The sequence below is a fragment of the Lepidothrix coronata genome, unplaced genomic scaffold (assembly GCF_001604755.1).
Source record: "Lepidothrix coronata isolate B3197 unplaced genomic scaffold, Lepidothrix_coronata-1.0 Scaffold57, whole genome shotgun sequence".
Classification (NCBI taxonomy): domain Eukaryota; kingdom Metazoa; phylum Chordata; class Aves; order Passeriformes; family Pipridae; genus Lepidothrix; species Lepidothrix coronata.
The window spans coordinates 2,133,195-2,157,539 of record NW_016690237.1 but is presented as its reverse complement, the minus strand read 5'-3'; positions in this window follow the sequence as shown (position 1 = coordinate 2,157,539).

Below are 24,345 nucleotides of genomic sequence, written 5' to 3'. Positions count from 1 at the left end.
TTACTACTCATTCACCTTATCTTAACAAACAAATGAATCATAATTCTTAGTACGTGTAACACATATTTGTGTTGAAGGAGAACTGGCTTTTGTTTTGTAGATAAGTCCTAAAAGGAAAATTCTGAATAGACTAATTAAGCTGGATCATAAATACAATAAAAAGAAAAATCTGGTTGAGTCAAATTTGGCTGAAATTAGGAACAGAATTCAAATGCCTGACTCAATTCCACACAGAGATTATTGCATATATACACTTTTATATATTCAAAATGCATATCAAGATCATTTGAATTAAACATATTGCCATATTTGAGAACGTACAGTATATTTAAATTGCATAAAAACGTACAAGTAGCATATTAATGAAAAACTAGATATGAAAACAGCTTATGCAGAGTTCAATAACATAGTGATACATCTGTCTGGTTATCTGGCATATTCTAGCATCAAACTTTCTCACTAGTGCAGAGGTCTCACTTAAGTTGTTAGCAGTTTGTTCTGGACAGTATAGAAATTACAACAGTGAGAGACAACAAGGACTTGAAAGGCTTGCTCTTTGTGTAAACCTAACACAAAATATAATGTGTTGAGTGGATGAAAGTTGAAAAATGAAATTTAAAACTTTGAGAGGTCATAGTTACATGGGATTGCTAGATGCATAATTTCAAGATTTAGAACACAAATGAATACAAAGCCAGCAGTAATGATGGTAGAAATCAACAATAGTCATCCGTCTAGTATCATTAGTTAGCTTTTTCTTTAGTTACATAGGAAAGGAAGACTTGAGATTAATGTCACCTCCTTGTGGGTCTTTACAACCACAGTACCTGGCTTGACTTCTGATGTTGAGGTAAATGAGAAAATACTGATTTAGGATCATATTTCCCCTGCAATTTAAATTCAGAAAACTTTAATATCGTCCACCTACTTCTTACAGGATAAAGTTCTTAAAGAAAACATGTAGGAATCATGAAGTAAAGAGTAGGAGAAAACAGAGAAGGATAAAAAATTGTTTTAATTATGAAGATCATGAAGAATAATAAAAATGTAAACTATTAATAAAGGATCACATCAGAAATTCTTAGCTATTTCTTTTATATCAATCAAATAAAACCAAGACTTAAATAACAAAACTGCTCAACAGTTTTCAAAAAAGAAAACTTTTTGACAGTGAGATTATAAAACATAGTGTCTTGTAGTACTTAAATCTCTACCTTAAGTACTCTCCTTCGTAAGTTAATTAGGAAAGAAGAAAAGTTATATCTGATAAGTATTTTCCAATCTTCCATTCCAAAAGATTGAAAAAAAAAAAAAGAACAAAGGATGTAACAATTTAAAGTGACCATTCATCAATACTTTGGAGAAATTGATTATTTGACATGTGAGTAAGTTGTTAGATGCAGTGCTGTAAAGTTCACTGAATACAGTTCATAGTTAATAGTTCATAGTTAATTTCACTAGTCCTATAAACTTGACAGAAACTATTTTGTCAAACTATTTTATTATAATTCTCACCAAAGGCAGCACTTTATAGGTCTATAGGACAACTCAATAAAGATACCAAAGAATATTACAAACCTACTTGTGTTTCATCATCATAATGATGACATGAAGATATTATATCACACTTTACTAAGTAGGGAAAATAATTTGGAAAGTGACATTATTTTTTTGTTGTTCAAGCACATTTCATATAGCGGATATCAAAAAAATGCACCAAAGAAGGGCAAATTTTTTGTGTTAGTTTTGCCATTCAGAATAACCTCACTCATCTCTCTTTGGGTTTTGGTACAAAGTGAGATACTTTTTGAAATTCTATACCTCTTGTCAGAATGTCTCTGAATGTTTCAGGCAATTGTCAGATTAATTTTTTTTTGAAACTGCAGTGCAGATATTGCTCTTACATTCCAATATAGCCTAAAGAAACTTGAAAATGAATTTGCATCATGTTTAAAACTCTTCTGATTTATAAAGCATTACAATAGTCTGTACAGAGTAACGAGAGGATCATTTCATTTTGATCCTTTCAAACTATTATAACCTGTAATGACATTTTTTTCCTTTTCCTATTTTTAAAAAGCAAAAATTGCATTATCAATATATGGAACTAGAAAATAGGTGTTCCTAATTTTAATTGTAAAAATCCATAAATGTTATGATGTTATAAAGTGGAGATATTTACGTCTAATTATAGCTACACTATTTCAATACAGTAAAACAGCTGCTCCTACAAATATGTACACTACTCAAGTCCCTTTTTAGGGAGTTATCTTCCCTTTTCTAAGATATAACATACTCTTTCCTTATTGGTTCAGCAGCTAGGGAGAAAGTTTAGCACTCATTGCTTCTACATATAGTCAAAGCTCTTTTAAATGTGTTTCTTTGCCTCCTCAACCAGAAAATATTTAGAATATGAAATTTTGGATATAATTTGAAATATAGCAACCAGATTAATACTGATTGGTAAGAGAAAATATAATTCAACTGCTGCCTATGTATGTATGTAATTTATATCTTAAACATAGGCTACACTGATTTTGGCCAAGGCCCTTCATTTCTCAAAACTAAACTTGCATGTACTCTCATAGACAGTCACTGTGCTCTACTAGATAAAATGACATTATCTGCCAGACTTTCAACTTGTACCTTTCTTCAACTTCACAGACTAAGACATAGGTAAAAGTCTATCTTTAGGATATCTTGGAAGCACCATGCCCTGCATGTATAAATTAAAACTCCCAAAAGAAATATTCCTGTGAGCAGAACTAAAGCATTTCTCTGCCACAAAAAAAATAAAAAACTTCCAACCCCTGCCAAGCATCCTGCAAACCATGTCTTTCTCTGCCAAACCATGTTGGTACCTTTCACAAGGAGTCTCTGTGTGTTGAAATGAAAGCAAAAGTATTTTTCACTTTGTTGTGTTGGTTTTATTTCGTTGATCTCCATCTGATTGCAGTATTTTAATATAATTGGTATTTTCCAAATTACAATAAATCTACTTTTTATATAAATATATAAATTATCATTCTAAAAATAATCTGAAATAAAGCGTAAAGATATCAAAGTTATCAACAGTGATTGAATTTTTGTGGAAATGTAGAAAACTTTCTTTTTTTTATTGATTTTGCGGGAGAAAAAGTATAGATCCTTGACTATATTTTGAATATGTTTTATTATTTTTCAATTTAATTGAGCGCAGTCCCAAACAATCAGGTTCATAATATCCATAGTTTTTTTTCTTTTCCTAGGATTGTTTGCCTTTTCTCCATCTGAGCTATCAACATCTTAACAAAGTAAAGACAAGTCAAAAATAATTTTTCTTTACTTAGATTCCATATCTTTGGTACACCAGTATAAATAAACAATATAAACACCCTACTGCTGGTTTTAAGTGTCATTTTACTTGGCTATAAATGAGAATGGAAGAACATAATGGTGTCTACAGGTGTCCTCACGTTACCGTGGGGTTCTGTATGTAGTTAGAGACCCTGTTATGCCACTGCTGACTTTTGACACATTCCTAGCTAAGCAAACTTTTAAAAAATTTAATGCATATTTCTAAACAGCGTGATATAATTAGTACCATTAATAAGGCTTCTCATTGAATTCCACAGTAGCTTTCACAGCAGGAGAATCAGACTATTTGTGTGTCAGGGACACCTACCCTTGACATTTTCTAATTACTTTTTGTAGGTTTTCTTAACTCACCTTAACTACCAGGAGACATTGACATTGAAGCTGACCACAGTGGTCACTGTTTGCCATCAATTACTGGACAACAAGGCTGCAAGACTGTCAGACACAAAATGTCTTAGTGCTTACAGAGGATCAATGTTGATTTTAACTCTGGGCTTAAGATGTTAAGAGTTATGCCATCATATATAAACATATTTTATTTAAACTCAAATTTATATCAACAGTCAAGAACAAATATACATCAAGACTTTTATTTTAAGCAAGTGCTACACAAATATTTCATGGTCTCTCTTCAAAAATGAAAACCATTAGGATCATAAGCAAACTTAAGTACTTTTTAAACATTTTCATAGGTTCTACGACATATTATAGAAATGGGAATTTTTTTTTCAGTTAATCACCCTTGACCTAACTCAGCTTCTTTCAGATTTGATAGGAGTTTTTATCCTTTACTTCAAACAAAAATCAATTAAGGTAACATTAAGTGGTTTTGAAAACTCTGACTAGGTCAGCATAACTGAGCTATCTTAAATTTTAAAAAATCAGTATACTCATATAACAAAATAAGAAAACAAATTCAATGAAAAAAAAATCATAGCTACATTTTCATTTGGCTTCTCATTCTTTGAAGGAAAAGTGGATGACACGAGGAGTACTAAACAGAGGTTTTCATCTGGTATCATATACCTCCCCAACTTTACTTTCTATGTGCAGTGCTAATAAAATTACTACATCTACCTCTTGGCTTTACAGCTATTGCCTTTTAAGTTTCCTTCTTGTCGTCACATTATTAACTATATTTGAAATTTCTGCATAGCATCCTTTTTCCACCAAGAGTTTTCTCTGATACCAGTGACCTGCTGAGTACACTGTGAGATTTTAAGAGATAAAATACTGTCAATAATAAAATGGTGGAAACAATTATAAAGTATTTAAATATTAATGCTAAAATGGTTTTTCTTTTTTGGTGCATTTCTCATTTTTTTAAAATTAAATTTTTTCTCTAATAATCAAGTGGATTGTTTTTCATTTTTCCATATTCTGTTCACATGTAAGGAAAAATACATGTGGCAAAAAGTTCCAGGAGAGACAGGAGAAAGTTAGATAACAGGACAGGGAGCATTTATACTATAATTCAAATTTTAGCATCAAGCTAGAGTTATCATGAAGGGTTCTTCTGTGCCTTTGTAATACACAAAATTTAATTATCTTTTTCTGGACATCAGCCTGCTAAAATCCAGAAATTACTTTCAGGACTTCCCTAGACAATTACCCACCTCAAAAGACCCTGAAGTATACACTAGGGACACAACATACACATTACTTGACTGAGGAACTAGCATTGCTACTCCTATCAAAAGTCTAAACAGCTAATGCATATCAAAATAACAAGTTAGAAAATTTCCCCCTGCCATATATGCTCTGTGAAGAGCAAGTGCTTTCTGTTTTACAAACACTAATATGAAAAACTTTCACAGATAAAAAAATTTCTAAAGCAAAAAAAAAAAAAAAAAACATATCTGGTACATTTTTTGTTGTGTGTCTTTAACAAGTACAAGTTCTTTGGTTGAGTAGTTCACTTGAAAAGATTTTCCCTGGCTGTTTATCTTTCTATTTTATTCTAAATTATTGCAGTTATCAAATTATCTGAAACAGTTTGTCTCTGCAAGGGAAAAAAAACAACAGTAGACTATAATGAAGAGTATGGTAGTACCCAGGCTTGCTGTCTCCTGCAGACTTTGTACCCAGCTTTATTAGAGCATCTGATTTTGTAGCTGATTTAATAAGAGCAATTCTACTGAGGAAGAAGAAAAGATGAAATAACTGCTACCCACTATGGAATTAATGCAATAAAGGAGAAGGTCACCTCTCAAAGGCTTGTACTATATCCTACCTTTATTATAGAAGCCTTACTACTCTCATCATGCACGCTTGAAAACTGATTTAATTAACTTCTGAATTTCATCTGACACATGGCTGTAACATGCACCATGCCTGTTAAAAACAGCCTTCTGAAAAACATTCCTTCTCAATTCAGAAGGCACCTAACAACAGGCAATTTGCTTTCCAAAGTCATATTTCCCCTCTGTGAGGCACAGATACCATATTGAGAAATTCCCATTCCATTGAATAGAAGTTTAATTTCTCAGTTTTTTGGAATACAAACTGTTTCCTGATGAAGTCAAAACTCAGAATGTTCCCTAAAGGGCAGGGACAGTTTGTGTAGTTTTTTTACTGTTGTTGTTTTCTTTCTTTCCAATAATGCAATCTTGTCTCTAACACAGCAAGTGAAAGGATATCAGACAGATGGATTTCAAGGTTGCTATTCATCACATACACTTTTAGTATTTGATTTGGCTTCAACTCTTGGTTTTCACATTCTGGGAAGAAGAGTTTTATTATTTCTCCATAAGCAAGCATTATACTTTTCCTGGAATTCTTTTCAAAATATTTACCTAAACATTTTAGTAGTGTTTTTTTTTATATCCTTCACTTGGTATACTTTTTCTGGTTATGCCAAAAAGAACTGGAGTCCTATTTTGCAAATCCTAATAGCCTGGGGGCAGTCAAAGGATACTATGATTGTTAAGACCATCACATTTAACTTAACATTCTCAGGGATTTTTTTCTGAAAAATATATGAAAGGCAAAATCATAAGCTAAATGCCAAAACCTAGTCCCATTGTCATGAAGGGAAACTTCAGCATAAGTGGTCCCCTGTTGATGATATCCTTTCTCACGCTAACGAGTAGTCTACTGTTAAGTTTCACTGTTATCAAGAGAACTGCTTGACCACAGTCAGTATGAATGGAAGTAAATTGACCTTACTTGTATAAGAGTTAAAACACACACACAAAATCAAAGCCTCACAAAGATCACATTTAACCTTTGAAGACATCTAAGTTTAGGCTCAGAAGTTCTTCCTAGAGACCTTCAAACATTCCTTTCTCTTTCCATTTACTGTACTGGGAGTTAGCAATTTACCTGTAATTTAAAAGCATATATCCAAGTGCCTATATTAGGTTTATCAGGTCTTTCCCACATCCGTAAAAATGTTATCTTATCTTCTATATGTCTACAAACTCTTTGGATTCCTATAATGTACCAAGGCAAATAGCCTTATTAATATGTTAAAAATAGAATAATACAAGCAGGAAGAATATTTCAGCAGGTAATGGCATCGTGCCTGTATCTATACAGAACCTAAAAGCTGACAGTTCTTTAGGTTCCATTGTTAATTTCTAGGATGAAATTTAAAAAAAACTTTTTTAAAGACAGACCTACATATAGGGTCATACGTATTTTGTGGTGTATACACGCATACACACATGTACTTATCCATTCCACAGGTTTTAAATTTGCAACTATGAATGTACAGTTTAAAAATGGTGCTCTTCTTTCAGGAAGACAATACTTTCTCAGTCAATACAATGACAGCACTATGCATAGGTAAGTGTAGTGTAATAGATATACCTGTTTGTTAAACACCTCGGTACAATATACTTTGTAAAACTGAAGTGAAAAAAAATCATTGAAGAAACTTATACAAAATCTTCAGTTCCCTGAAATGCTGGACAGTCATATAAGAAAGGCAAATTTTAACAGCTTTGACAAGATGGTAATATTAATCATAATTCAAACAGTCGTAGTAACCGATACTGTGAGGAAAAGACAGCAGCTGGCGTAGTCCAGGAAAGACCCTAATTTTGACATTTCATTCACCTCTGCCTGGGCAAAGGTGGCTCAGCAATACACCATTTGTCTTCATCTGTCTTCCCAGCACTGCAAGTTGACAGGATAACAGCATGGTTGCTTGGTGGTCTGCAACACAAACTGCCCTTTATCTACCTAATCACAGTTCAGTGTAGCTTAAGGAAAGTCATTTACAGGCCTGTAGCAGAATCTGCATCTTCCTGGCCACCCAGTCTTGGGATTGCTTTACAAGGTGGATCTATTCATAAAGAGATGTTACCAGTCAGCCACTGATAGCTGCCAGTCTTTGAAGCTGTGCTGGTTTAAAGGTAAATCAGCAGGAGAAATGAACCCAACTCCAAAGAGATTATAAATCAGAGTTACAATTTAATAAAAATAATACCATAAATACAATTATATGGACAAACAATTGGTTTAACCCACAAAATCCCAATGTATAACCCAGCATCCTGGGGCACAAACAGAGTAGTGTTTGTTGGCCCCCATGCTGAACCCCACATGGTCCCCCTGAGTCCAGAGTAAAGGGGAGGAAAAACATGTTGTTGAGAGTGCTGGTCGCAGTCTGGTCGAGGGTGATAATCGCAGTCTGGTGGAAAGCAGTGGTCACAGTCCGGTCGAGAGTGGTGGTTGCAGTCCGGTCAAGGTTCTGGTCCTCCTCTGGATTCAACAAATGGTACCAGAAGTCCCAATACCCCAAGATTATATACACTCATGTTCAGGCAGGAATGCCCAGTATCTCCCCCAGGGCAGAGAGTTCCACAATGGGTGATTGCAAGTTGTGGGTGTGAGGACAGGAGCATCCTCCTGTCTCACAGGCCTCTAACACCCAGCTTATAGCCTGAGGGGTCAGGTGTGCTCTGGGCAGCTGCTGCAAATGGTCTATTGTTAACAGTTTCTGGAAAATGGCATGGAGGGTGTAGAATACACAGTTTGGGTTACACCCACACAGTGATGAACTGGCCCCAGCTCTTCTAACTAGGGCACTCAAGTCAGATGTAAATAACACACAATGAAGGCACAGAATATTAAAGGCAGAAACTCTATAAAACCAGTTGAGCTGATTAGTACTAAATTACTGATGTTCCATCTGCTAGGGTGGTAATACTTTTTTTTTCAAAGTGCCTGACTGTAATGCTTCATTTCACAGAGAGACCATGTTCAATGGGCCTGTAGGGAACACTTAATAGAGACTGACAATGGAAGGAGATAGTGACAAATATATAAGTACTCTTTGAGAGTGCAATGTGTTCATTAAGAAAACTAGCAATTTGTCTGTGGTACAGAATGTATACATAACAATATATGTTTCCATATATACATAGTCTTTACAGACATTATAGCAGAATCAAGGAATATTTCTTGGTTCTTCACCACTTTGAAGAACAAAACATCTGTAATAAATAAGTACATAGATTGTATTAGCTTAAGAAAAAAAGCAACAAACAAAAACATGATAGGCAATATCTAGACTAAATATAAGTTTCAATATTTAAGAAATTCACTTTATTTGGAAATTTTTTATGCTTTTTCAAACACCTTATATTTTTCAGGAAAGACTGTTTTTAAGAAAGAACTATCAACATGGTCACTACTGGGACATCCTTAAACAATGTCCCAGCCATAATACTGAGCAGTACTTACAATGGGATCGGATTCTAATGAAATGAACAGTAGGAAGTAGAATTAGGAGCAGTGTTAAACCACATTATGACATAAAAAGCCAATGGAATATGCTAATATTTTACCATATGGCAATTAGAATTCCTAGTCCTTATGTCCTTCTCCCATAAATACCATCATGATAGCTCCCACACTTCATGATTAAGAATTCATTTTTCCTGCACACTAAATAACTTAATTTATCCTTAGAGTTGAGTTACTTATGTGTAATTGAAATCCTCTCTCATTCTGACAAATACTTCTTCTAGAAGGAAGTTTTCTGAAAAGCCAGATTTCTTAGAAAAATCAGGACTAAAAGTGTCCTGGGACAGTGCTGAGAAAGTTCAAAAGTTCTTTTCTGTCTAAAAACCCTGTGAAAGGGGAAGATCAACATATTCTTTTGTCAATAGGTTTTTTTGTTGTTGTTGCCCGTTAAAATTCCTGTTTTTAAGATGAGACTGGATGTGGCACTTAGTGCCATCGTCTAGTAAACACAGTGGTAGTGGATCAAGGGTTGGACTTGATGATCTCAGAGGTCTTTTCCAACCTGGCTGATTCTATGATTCTATGATTCTAATGTAAGTCACATTGTTTAGATTTTCTTGTGCACTGGGTTGGGAAAAAAACCATCACAGAGTAATGGTCAACAAAAGAAAGCAAATAAAGACATCATGCACCAGTCTTATTCAGATACAAATAATGAAAGAAGGTGAAGAACTAGTCTTTCTCATATATACTTTGTGAATGAAAATTCTTTAATTAAAAGGAGAATAGATATTGCCAAACTGAACAGCTATTTGAAATACAGTCAAATAACACAAAAAATATTTTATTTCTTTATTCAAACAGATTTGATCTGTGAAATAATATTAAACACTAATATTACTCTTTTAAAAATATAAATACTGCTAATAACATGTGGAAAAGGATGGTCTATTTAGATTCTTTACTGAGTAATGGTACCAAGACAACTGAACTTGTCCATTACTATTAATGGAAAGCAAAATTTCTGCATCATTACTAATTTTGTTATTAACTAAAAGCAAGTTTCTTCAGAACACAAAAGAATTCTAGTACCTAATACAATATTATGTCAATGGTAATATTTTAGGTATGCTCTCATCTAACTAATAAACTGAACAAAAATATGGTTAATTACTGATAGACTGTTAACTCAGGTTCTATTTGTTGTCATATCTTATCAGTATTGGAATGCATTCCCTTTGACCTTGCATTAACAATTTAAGGGAATGTGGATTTGTAGCCTTCTCTCAAACTCATAAAGCAGTCTTGTGGTAGTACTCTTGTCACTACATTTTTAGACACATGAAGCGTCACCTATGTGAACTATGGTTTTATAAAGGAATTAACCACATAAATTAAAAAAAAAATCAAGAAATCTTTACTGTTCTTAGTGTCCAACTTGCAGTCAGTCCAGGTATATAGCTGATACATCAAACAAATTGCAAATTTCTGCAATTAACTCAGCTACAGCTTTTACAATATATACAATAATTTAAAGATTGGAATGAAGATGACTGTGCATCTAGGGTATAAATAACATAGTGTCATGCCATTTTCTGTTTTAGCAGTCATGGGAACAAAAGGCAGGGAAGAAAATCTGAGTTTGCAACTAGGGAAAGGAGAAACAAGAGGAATTCCACAGTCATGCACACACAGCACAGAAATTTGCTGCACTGAAAATAATCGATTTCATAACAAACAAACAAACAACAAACAAACAAAAACAAACAAACAAAAAACAAAACCAGGAACAAAACCAAAACCAACCAAACAAAAAAATCCCTGAAAAGACATAGTTTCTGTCTTACTCACCTGGGGTTCAGCAACTTTGAAAACAAGAATGCTCCCATCTGTGCAGCCAGAAATAAATGAATACATAAATCCCTGAAATGCAAAGACATACACTGGAAATGAAGTTATTAGGAAGTTGAGCTGCAGTGTCCTGAGTACCAGAGACACCTTCAGATCTGGGAACCAGCCTCAAACAGATGTGAGAGATAGTGCATTTAAAAACACATGGGATGAAAACCTGAAATATGCTAAATTTAAATTAAAGTTTTTTGCTATTTACATATCTTGTTAAATAGAATAATGATTCCATTAGGATTTTACCTGGTCTTAGTTCTTAGACACCTGACAATTGGAAATGTGCACTGCTGTAGTGTCCATTGTTAATTAAATATCACTATGATAGGTGCACTTAAAGTACCTCACCCAAATTCTAATTTATGTCCTACTTGTCTTTGCAGAATGGACTTCAGACAATCTAAAGACAAATGATGGCTTATTCACTACAGTATCCAGACCCTTGGAAACTAAGAAAAATGTCCAAAGAAACACTTTATTCCTGTTAAAGTTTTAATTTGGGCTTCAGGAGAAATGTATTTTACCATGTAGCTTCCTTGAGTGTCTGGTACATGAGCAAATTCAACAAGAAAGGAGCAAATATGGCACAGCCGGAAGGCTTATTTACATTTTAGAATGACTAAGAAAACTGACAAGGAACATGTGATTTAAAATTAGCTAGTCTGTGGCCCTCACTTGCAGACTAATTCTCTTAGAGTGACTATTTCATCAATGCCACCAGTGTTTAAATAAAAATAACAGATATCATTAGGTATAATTAAAGGTTTAAAATATTTATTAGTTATTTTAAATATGTTAATATTTATATTATGATTTTATTAGATAATTTTATTTAACTTATTAAATATATCAAGTAAAAATAAATGCAAAATAATGTTGTATGATCAAGGATAAGAAACTTTGCAGTGTATTTTCTACCTGACTTTTATAAGGAACTATGGTATTTTCCTGGGGGTTTTTTCCCATTTTTTATTATCATGCTATTACTGAGATGATTAAAAAAATAAAATATATCTCTTTGTAATGAGAAAATAATATTTTTTTCAAATAGTTACATAATCAAAGATATGGGCTACTTTTGATTTATACACTTAACCACTAGTCAATTGATCTTAGTCTACAACTATTTGAAAAATTCTTAAACATGAATTTCATTGTTATAATGCAAATATCATGAAATAACTTCCATCTCTTATCAGAGTATCAACACCGTAACTAGAAGGCTTGCCTGTGATTTCCTGTGACTTTCATTTTCTCATCTGTAAGCTTAAGCAAGATATGAGAACAGAGAAAAGGAAAAACAACTTCTCTAAATTTTCCATTATTACTACAATATGTATATATATTTCTCACCCCCACACAGCCACTTCGCTGATACTAGACATAGCTTTTACCATATTGTATAGAAGATGACACTTTTTCAAGTCAAATATGTACATACAAAAATATATATATTATAAGAATAATTATAAGGAACCACTATATTTCCATGGGAAATAGACCAGTTCATGGTGTTCATTTTCTCACATTGAAGCCCAAGAAAGAAAGACTTCTGTTCCTTCACTCTGCCTCTTTTGTTTTTAAAAACTTCAGCCAGCAGATTTCTGACTTTTCCATTGTTCTTTCCTGAAGTTTCCATCCTACTTTCATTTTCCATGGTGCAAGACTATTCACAGGTGATCATAGCATATTCGGAGTTGGAAGGGACCCACAAGGATCATTAAGTCCGACTCTTAAGTGAATGGCGCATACAGGGATTGAACCCACAACCTTGGCATTATTAGCACCAACCTCTAACCAACTGAGCTAATCTTCATGCACTTTTGAATTCCTTCATCTGAAGAAAAACTTGTAAAAAATGACTCAAAAACATGGACACTTTACACAGAATAATAAAAAAAACCAACCTTTTTTACAGAAAGATCTTCAATGATGTGAAACCTAAAATAAATATAATTTGCTTTATTACCATAGGTTTTGTCCCTAACCCTCCTAGGTTAGCCTTAATCACTGTAGACAAAAGCCAAAGAAAGGCTAGCTTTTGAGCATTAACCCAGAAACTAGACAAATTGAAAAGATAACAGTTCATCTTATTAGTATTGCCAAAAACAAAAAAGCAAGAAAAAAGTGAGAGAATATTGCTGTTGATTTTTTTTGTCTCAGAATTGCATCCTTATATTATATTCCTTTGTTTGTAATGATACACATTTGTTTATTTATTACCACATGATAACAGAAAAATGTTGTATTTTAATGCCAAAAAGGAGATTTTTAGTAATTTTACTATTAATCAATATATTTTTATCATGATACATTATCTAATATATCTAAGGTTAATTATGTTCCCTAAATATACTTTCATCCTAAAGATTCTGAAAGGAACCTAAATGACTAGAAAAATAAAGCAGTTTACATAGCAGACATCTAAAACTGGGTTTCATAAAATCAAACCTTATGATCTTGGAAGAATTACACTTGAAAGGGTTTGGGACCTAAGAAAAAACATATCCCAAACACTGCAGCAATCACAGTATCATACCTTGCAGTTAACTCAGCACTATATGTACCAGCTCCATAAAACGAGTGACTGTTATTGGAGAAATTGGATAAACTCAGTGCCCACAAACTAAACCACAGGAAATTCTACTCAAACATAAAAAAAAAAAGCTTTGCTTGTTTTCCTTTTTTTTCCTTGTGATTGTGGTTATACACTGGAACCTACCCATGCAGGTTGTGTAGTCTGTGTCCTTGGGGATATTCAAAAACAAATAGGCACAACTCCGATCAACTTGCTCAGGGTTGAACTAGATTAGATGATTTCCAGTTCCATTCATTCTGTGATTCAGTTAAGTTTATAGTTCAACGTACGTATGGAACAGTTGTGACCATGTTGTGATACCCATAAGCTTGCTGTTTATTTTATTTTATTCTGTTAGATATCTTGTACTCTTTGTTGTTTTGTGAATAAAATATGGGTCCTCTAAAATGGAACTGTCCTTCTTGTTTTTGATTAATTAGTGAATTATAATACATTTATATTCTTATTTATATTAATATGTAGGATTTAAGGTAGAAATTCTTATGCCAAAAAGTCCAAATTTTATGTGTGAAAATAATTGAGAAATTAAAAATTTAAATTTCCTTAATGCATTTTACAGATAAAATTCAGTTGTTCATGTATTTAAGATAAAAGAAAATGTTTATTTTTTTCCTTCTTCATATCTAAATTAATCGGAAGGCAATGAACCAAGTCCTACTCTCAGGTACAGATGTGTAAATTATATTTCTAGTTTGTGTATAAATAATTTAATAATTTATTAAATTAAATTTATAAATAATAAATTTCCATGTGTGTGTGTAAGCAAAAATAGAACTCAGCCAAGTGTCAGAAATCAAGTAAGATGCAAATAGCCTCTAATTTTACAAGTAAGCTATATACAGTAGTAGAAAAGAAAGATTTCCAGAAGACAGTAACTTTGGTCAACTTCAGGAACTTGGGGGTAATTTCTCTGGAATTCATAATTGTTATGCGAGCAAACAGTTAAAGTATAAATTGCTTTGTTTCAACCAATAATAAGAGGATAAAAAGATTTTATGTAGTGATTTTATTGTCTTTATTCTTATTATTAGAAAAGGCTGCACAAATAACATTTATGTTAATTCTAATATTTCCCAATTTAATCTGAAACAGGAAATAAAAAATTATCACTGTCTAATTCAAAAAAATCTTATTTTATTGCATTTACCTTCTGTCCACTTTAATCTTTTGTCCTTACTGGCCATTCCCACTGAAACTGTAGAGATATACTTCCTCCACAGTCCTCTGACTGACACTTGTGAAGAGACTTGTGCATTAAATTGTGCTCAGTTAAACCCAAGTATAGTTACAGTGAAACCTGAGTTACTGCTGAATTCTTTATCACTCTCTATTCAATTATTGGCTAATTAATGATAGATATTATGACTTAGATTCAAATATTTACAAACTTTATTGAAGTGAATCTAAAGAGGGATTTCCTTTTGGGGTTTTTTTTGCTTTTCTTCTGTTCTTCTCTGTTAATGGTGATTGTCTTGCTTCCACTTGGCATAACTGAGTATTTCTGCGATTCAACATCACATTGATTAAATTTCTGAAGAGGACAGCTTCAAAGTTGTCTGTGGATAGAAACACTAGACTGGGTTAACTGATGAAAATATCAGAAAACTATTTATCTTTCCTGTTGAATTTCAGTCTTACTCTTTCCAAAATACATTGACTACTTGACATCAGGCATCCACAGTGTACTGTTTTACACAGTAGGCACAATACAGAACCATGCCATTTGCAGGTTATGAAAAATATAATCAACAGCTATTGACTTTTTATTTTTAGGAGATCTTTTAGATGGATGTATTTTAACTCCTCTAAAATCTTTATTTATCTGTTTTACACACTTTCTTCAGCCACTACTATCACCACTTCATGCAGAGAACTTCAGATTTCCCTCTGGATAATCTTCTAAAATCAAGTTTCTTCTGAGCTAAACTGTGGTGAAATGCTTTGGGTAGATTGCAGGGAATGTCTTTCATGTCTTCCTAAGTAAATATGCCATCTCTAACTCAGAGAAAGTCAACTCCACTGCCATTAGGCCTATGGAAATAGAATGCCAAGAAACAGAGTACATAGAGCTTCGCACCAAAATGGCTTATGTTTAGTTTTCAGAAGATGCATGATCTGTGCAAAAGTGTTTTTCACAACACTATCTTTTCTGAAGTTTCCCTTTCTAAAGTTTCCCTTGATATTCTGTGGCTGTGTGATTCACCGGTTTGGGTCTGTTGAATAAATAACATACTCAAACATGATTCTTGGGGTTATAACAGAGCTTCCATCTTTCACACAATAGTTAGCCAAAAAAAAAAAAAAATCAGTAAAAGAGCTTTGGATTCACAGTTATTTAGTATGAATACATTTTCATGGATTAGCTACCAAAACTGGCACTGTTACTCTTTGGGAAACATTCTATTGATGGGCAATGAAACACTGACATTTCCACAGCAGGGAAGGGAAAGTTGAGAGATTGTTCTCAGTCTGGTTTGCTTGATTAAGCAGTAGCTAGTGACATGGCTCATCCGTATTTACTTGACTATTTTTTTTTACTGCTATGATTGATTGGTGGTGGCTAGAGTATGAGCAAAGGACCAAAGACATCAGCATTCGTTATGATTTGGGGAAAGAAAACCAAGAGAAAACGTGGGCAAAATAAAAATGACAAGTCACTTGTAGACAGTAATCTGCATTCAAACTAGACAATAGGGCAGACACTTCTCACGCCTTGGATACTCTCACCCCAGTGGGCATGCTATGAAAACAGACATATGAAGGGCAAAAGTTCCACGTTAAAATGCAGGACCTTTTCTCTGCAGAGAGAAATATGGTTATGAGAAAAAGCAAAAACCTAGGCAGAGTACACTGAGATAAGCGTGGCTTGTGATACCATGAAATTGAATCAGTTTCAGATGTGCTAGATTGCCCCAGCATAGAAAATTATGAGAGGCTCTCTATCAATCTGAAATACCTCCTGAATCTTGAGTTGGCCGAAGAGGCTCAGCCTCTTCCCTGTCAACTTGTCTGGGTACAAATTTTACCATCACCTCCTTTCCCTGGATCTTTGAGATGAAATCTCTGAGAATAAGTCTCTGAGTCACAGGCGTCCCCTATTTCATCAGCATCAATACCCTAACAGGCCTCGCCTTTAGACACTTAACCTCAGCAGAAAAGCTCAGGATTACTGACTCCCCTTTTCTTCCTTAAAGGTTTTAAAATCACCTCCAATCTTCAGCACTCAAAGTTTGTCAAGGGCATTTTTCTGTTCACAGTTTTCAGACTTTTTTTAAAGGAGTCTTGGCTCTACATTTCTTTCCTTCATCGTGTTTCTCTTAAATCTTTTCTGTTTAAGTATTTTAGTCAGGCATAGTAAAATTCAGTCTATAAACTAAGATATGCATTCATGAAGCAAATATTATAAACTGTGATATAAAAAATACACAATCACGGTAGCCATATGTATGGATGTATTAGGTAACACCATGTCAAAAGCAACAGTTGATAACATGTGAATTATTCATATCTTCCATGCTATGTAGCTGTCAAAAGAGATGTAATAGTCAAATCATCTAGTTTGTGAAAGTTTAGTTGTTCCGTATAAAATCAAGTATAGCAGAAAAAGAAGACGATTAAAAAAGTAGGAATAAAAATTCACATAAAGGGTCATTTTCAAATATGTACTATCATTGATGCTGGTATAGACCTTCTTCATCCACAAAGTGGATGTCATAACACTAAATGAAAAACCTCTCAGAGATCAGCAGTTAAACAGGAAAACCATTACACCTAGAATAGCAAAAGTTTCTGCTAATTCTCTGAGCTTGACCTCAGTTAAAGGTTTCTCTAGAATATGTTTCTTTTTCCTCTTACTTCTTAAAATAAGTTTAACTAGTATAACTAAATGCAAATAGCAAAGAGAGTTAAATAAAAAGAGCACATTCTTCTAGCAGTTTAACAGTTGCTTTCACCAGGTTACTGAACTGAAATAAAATATTTGTTTTAAATAAGTATTATGTAGCATGCCCTCAATTTCACCAGTCTACTGTGTAAATTTACTCATAAGAGTGCATGTATTATATTTAAAAAGGATGAAAACAGGAACTACAACAGAAATATCCACACTAAACGCACATAATAACAGAAAATAAGATATATGTTTGTGTTTTCATAAATTTATGGCATTTAAGGCCAGAGAACTATTATATTGTGCCAGTTTTACAGGCTGTTCCCTTTGATCTCACTAAATCACTTATGAGAGGAATAGCTTGTCTTTGACTGAAGCATATAGCTTGTGTTTACCAAGAGCAACTCTTGCAGAAAAGAATTTCATCTTGATTTAATCTATTAAGAGGTGGAAAATCAACTGCTTTGATCAGTAACCTTTCCAAGGAGGTGATATCTGTTGTTATACAGTGAATGTCTTATTTTTTGTAATAGTCAAGTATGTGGCTTCAGCGTCAAAGTTCTCATTTTGCTGTCCTCTCCTAAATCAACAAATACTGCAGTATCCATTCACATTACTGTTTTTATCTTTAGAAAGTATTTATCTACAGCACACAAGTAATCTTCTAATTTCATGGAGATAAATTAAACCTATTAACTATATTGAAACTCAGATTGTAGAACATTAATATTAAATAATTAAAGACTTTTTATTCTTCCTTTTTAAAATATGAACATCATTATTTAATGAAAAACTATATATCTCGCTAATGAAAAATTATTTGTCCATTTTACCACATCACCTCACTAGAGCAGATACGATTTGCTAGCCTATCCTGACACTTTTTCCAAGTCACTACCTTCCAAAACGCCACTACCTCTCCTGCCATTATTTATACCTGCATCTTTTTAATATGGAAATACATTCGGATACCTTGTTCAATTTTCTTCACTTCCACAGAACTTTACAGTTCTTAACCTCAAACCTGAAAAATGAAGTGCAAAATTAAAACAACAAAAGCTGTCAGTGTGGTATATTGTCCAAAAAAACCCAACAGGAATCTTCCTAATTGTGCAAATCAAAAGAGGTAAGCCATTTTACATACTAATGAAATCTTATGGGTTCTTATCTGAAATATTTTTCTTGACCTCATTTCATTTTGATATCCAGAAACTTCTGAAAGAATGCCAGGAAATAAATCTTTCAAAATTCAAATGAGACATTTTCTCAAGGTATGGAATTACCAGACAATATGAGCAAATTTTTATAATTTTTTTCTAAATTTTTCTAGTAAATCACTGTATAAAACTGAAAATTTTACATATTAATTGAAATTATTCATTCTAAAATCAGAGAAATATTTGAAAGTCATTGTTTGTTTTCTGATTTCTGTGTCTGAGTTGCTCTCTAAACACCTCTTGAGGAATATTAAAGCATGCTCACAAGGTACGTGAGACCAAAAATTCATGAAGAAAAACCAAACAATCAGCAACAAAGGTATTTATGACTAAAGTCACTCAGGCACCATTTAAACATAAAGAAAGAAAGTCAAGAATGAGGGAAATTTAGGGAAGACCCCATCATAATTGCTGTGATCAGTTGACAGGCTGAACTTCTCCTTTCCCCCCATATAGGGACGCATATTGGGTAAGAACTACACTCTACCTGTGCTGAATAATTTTATTGCTTTAAATATGCTTTTGCAGTGAGATGCTCATCATCAGCAATCTTTGAACCTTAACCTGTCACAATTTTATATTGATAAAGAGTTCTATTCCATAAACTGTCCATGTGAGCCCTTCACAGTGACCAGCAGTTGCTGGCAGGGGGTAACACAATCAAATAAAGTGGGAATACCTGCTAGGGGTCTCCCATACGCTGTTGGCATAGTTCTCTAAAAAGGGCAGTCAAATTGCCCCCGATCCAGCAGGATTGATCAGTGTAGGGTCCCAATAGCAGGACACTTGCAGACTGTTTGGGCACAACCGTCTTGGCTTTCCTGGGGCACTGACAGATAAATCAAACACTACAGGTCGAGGAAATCTCCCCTCACTAAGGGGAGGGAAAATCTTCCCTTTTCACATGACAGCTCCCTTAAGACCTGTTCCATAAAGTTGCCATTCAGGTTTTTTAGGAATCTTCTGGCCTGGGCTGTACCAGCTGTGTGATGCTCCCAGTTAATTTCTGGCAAGTTGAAGTCTCCCATAAGGACATGGACAGTTGACTTGGAAATGTCCCTTAGTTCCTCAAAGAATAATTAGTCAGCACCATCATCCTGGTTGGGAGGTCTATAGCAGACTCCCACAATGAAATCTGCATTATTTGTTTGCCCCTTGACTCTTACTCAGGGGCTCTCAATTGTGCCATTGCCAATTGTGAGCTCCATACATTCTAATCCCTCTATTGCACACAGTGCAACCTCTCCACCTCTTCTGCCCTGCTTATCCCACCTGAAGAGCCTGTAACCACCCAGNGTCTGAGTTGCTCTCTAAACACCTCTTGAGGAATATTAAAGCATGCTCACAAGGTACGTGAGACCAAAAATTCATGAAGAAAAACCAAACAATTAAAATAAAATAATTTAAAGTACGTTTTACTTCGTCTTTTCTTTCTTTTTTTTTTTTTAATCTTCTTTTGACCTGCTTTTTCTTTCTGTGATCTAACTTCTTTTTTTACAAACCCCCTTCCTTCAAGTAGACCAGGTTGTTCAGAGCCCCATCCAATCTGGTCTTGAACTCTCTACAGAACCCTTTCTACATATCACAGAATCACAGAATATGCTGAGTTGGAAGGGATCCACAAGCATCATCAAGTCCTGCTCTCAACCCTGAACAGGACTGTCCCCAAGAGTCGCACCATGTGCCTGAGAGTATCATTCAAACTCTTCTTGAACTCTGTCATGCTTGGTGCTGTGACCACTTCCCTGGGGAACCTGTTCCAGTGCCCAAGGGACATGAGTCCTCAACCTCTGGGTAAAGAACTTTTTCTAATATCCAGCCTAAACCTTCCATGACACAACTTCAGGCCATTCCCTTGGGTCCTTTCACTGGTCACCACAGAGAAGAGATCAGTACCTGCCCCTCCTCTTCCTCTCCCAAGGAAGTTGTAGACTGCAATGACATCTCCTCTGTCTCCTCCAGGCTGAACAGACCAAGTGCCCTCAGCCACTCCTCATACGGCTTCCACTCAAGGCCCTTCATCATCTTTGTTGCTCTCCTTTGGACGCTCTCTAATGGCTTAACATCTTTCTTACATTGTGGTGGCCAAAACTGCACACAATATTCAAGGTGAGGACGCCCCAGTGCAGAGCAGGGCGGGACAATCCCCTCCCTCGACCAGCTGGTGATGCTTTGCCTGATGCCCCCCAGGACATGGTTGGCCCTCCTGGCTGCCAGGGCACTGCTGACTCATATTCAACTTGCCATCCACCAGGACCTCCAGCTCCCTTTCTGTGACACTGCTGTCCAGCATCTCATTCCCCAGTCTATACGTATATCGGTGGTTGCCCCATCTCAGGTGCAGAATCTGCCACTTTCCCTTGTTGAACTTCATATGTTTGCTGATTGCTTAGTCCTCTAATTTGTCGAGGTCTCTTTGCAGGGCCTCCCTGTCTTCAAGGGAGTCAATGTCTTTTGTATCATCTGCAAAATTGCTTAGTATCCCTTTCAGTCCTGCATCCAAGTCATTTATGAAGATGTTGAAGAGCACAGGGCCTAAGATGGAGTCCTGTGGAACCCTGCTAGTGACAGGTCACCAGTCTGATGTTNTGCATCCAAGTCATTTATGAAGATGTTGAAGAGCACAGGGCCTAAGATGGAGTCCTGTGGAACCCTGCTAGTGACAGGTCACCAGTCTGATGTTTACCCATTCACTATTACCATCTGTGCTTCACCCATGAGCCAATTGCTCACCCACCAAGTGATGTGTTTATCCAGCTGTGTGCTGGACATTTTGTCCAAAAGGATCCTGTGAGACACAGTATGGAAAGCTTTACTGTAATCTAAAAAGATTATATCAACTGACTTTCCTAGATCAATTAGGTTGGTTAGCTTGTCATAAAAGAAATTTAGGTTTGATAAGCAGGACTTTCCTCTCATGAAGCTGTGATGACTGTGTTGTCTTTTTGGTGTTTTTCAATACTTCCCAGAATAATCTTCTCCATAACTCCATCCAGCACTGAAATGAGACAGACAGACTTGTAGTTTCTAGGGTCCTCCTTCTTGACCTTCTTCAAGATCAGGACAACATTCCCCAGCTTTTAGTCAAGTGGGACCTCTCTGGGTTCCCAAGACCACTAAAAAAATCATCAAGAGAGGTTTTATGACATCAGCCAGCTCTTTGAGAATTCTGGGAAGAATCCTATCAGGGCCCATAGATTTGTAAGGTTCCAGGTGGAGCAGCAGATCCCACACCATTTCAGGCTCAACTAGGAGTTGATCACAGTCATGGTTCTCAAGCTCAGGGCACTGAGACCCCCTTCGTCCATAATACATGTTGAAGACAGAGGCAAAGAAAGCGTTAAACACCTCTGCCTTGTCTCTGTCCCTGTTTGTGAGGTGACCATCCTCATACTCTCACGGGCCAATGATATTTCTATACTGCTTATTGCCATTAATGTATTTGAAAAAACTCTTTTTAATGTCCCCCACATTTCTGGCATCATCAACTCCAGCTGAGCTTTGGCCACATGAATTTTCTCGCTACAGTAAAAAGTAACATCTTCCTGTGTCCCTTGACCTTGCTTCCACTGGACTCCTTCATTTTTTGTCTTATTTCTAAGAGAAGTTCCCTGCTCGGCCAAGCGAGCCTTCTGCCTCTCCTGGTTGACTTCTAACATTTGGAGTCCTGTGTCCTTAGGAGGTGATGTTTGGTTTGAAAAGTGACCAGCACTGATGGACCCCAGCACCATTTTCCCAGGGGACCTTACTAATTCACTTATCAGCCCAAAGTCTGCTCTCCTCATATCCAGAGGTGAGGTTTTGCTGGCACTTTTCCTCCTGTCAACAGAGATTTTAAACTCAATTGCTTTGTGGTCACCGTGGCCAAGACAGCCACCGATCTCCCGTTTGAGACCCACTGGTCTCACGAGATCCAATCTGTTGACAAGAAGCAGATCAAGGAGAGTATCTTTCTGAGTAGCTCTTGTGGGAAGATGGCTGGGTGTAAAAATCAGAGGAAACTGAGAAGTTATATTTACATCCTAACAGAAGTTATAACGGTAAGAAAATTGTAGGGTAAAATGCAGCTACTACTCTCTGGATGGAATGACGTTGGCAGTTCCATGATGATTTCCCACACAACAGTAAGCACATACTAAGGGCGATGGAATGGAGGGTGGAGCACAGTGGAGACACCATGGCTCTGTAGAAACCTTTTCAGGGAAAGGAACTCCGTGGTACTTCGGAGTTGATAAACCACATAGCACCTGTCACCCCACAGAGAGGGGAGAAGGTGTCCTGCTGTGTCAACAAAGTTTGTTGCTTCTAGGATGAACTTGGATCATTGAATCCTAATTGTAATATCAATTCACACCTCAATTTCAAAGTTACCCACCTCCAAGGTATGACTATCCCCACCAGGTGTGCACTTCATATTGTTTTGACTGTATCTTTAAAAGCAAAGCAGAACAATTTTACATCAATCAGCAACAAAGGTATTTATGACTAAAGTCATTCAGGCACCATTTAAACATAAAGAAAGAAAGTCAAGAATGAGGGAAATTTAGGGAAGACCCCATCATAATTGCTGTGATCAGTTGACAGGCTGAACTTCTCCTTTCCCCCCATATAGGGACGCATATTGGGTAAGAACTACACTCTACCTGTGCTGAATAATTTTATTGCTTTAAATATGCTTTTGCAGTGAGATGCTCATCATCAGCAATCTTTGAACCTTAACCTGTCACAATTTTATATTGATAAAGAGTTCTATTCCATAAACTGTCCATGTGAGCCCTTCACAGTGACCAGCAGTTGCTGGCAGGGGGTAACACAATCAAATAAAGTGGGAATACCTGCTGAGGGGTCTCCCATACACTGTTGGCATAGTTCTCTAAAAAGGGCAGTCAAATTGCCCCCGATCCAGCAGGATTGATCAGTGTAGGGTCCCAATAGCAGGACACTTGCAGACTGTTTGGGCACAACCGTCTTGGCTTTCCTGGGGCACTGACAGATAAATCAAACACTACAGGTCGAGGAAATCTCCCCTCACTAAGGGGAGGGAAAATCTTCCCTTTTCACATGACAGCTCCCTTAAGACCTGTTCCATAAAGTTGCCATTCAGGTTTTTTAGGAATCTTCTGGCCTGGGCTGTACCAGCTGTGTGATGCTCCCAGTTAATTTCTGGCAAGTTGAAGTCTCCCATAAGGACATGGACAGTTGACTTGGAAATGTCCCTTAGTTCCTCAAAGAATAATTAGTCAGCACCATCATCCTGGTTGGGAGGTCTATAGCAGACTCCCACAATGAAATCTGCATTATTTGTTTGCCCCTTGACTCTTACTCAGGGGCTCTCAATTGTGCCATTGCCAGTTGTGAGCTCCATACATTCTAATCCCTCTACTGCACACAGTGCAACCTCTCCACCTCTTCTGCCCTGCTTATCCCACCTGAAGAGCCTGTAACCACCCAGCAGGTTTCTCCAGTCACAGGTCTCATCCCACCAGGTTTTGCTTATGCCAGTGATATCAAATCTCTGGGACTGGGACAAAGCTTCAATCTTCTCTTGTTTGTTCCTCATGCTGTGCACATTGTTGTAGAAACATTTTGGTGGTGTGATATGGTTTGAAGCTGGCTCCCTGCCAAGTCTCCAAACCCTACCACAAGAGTTCCCCCCCGCCCAAACCTCAGGGAGAAAGAGG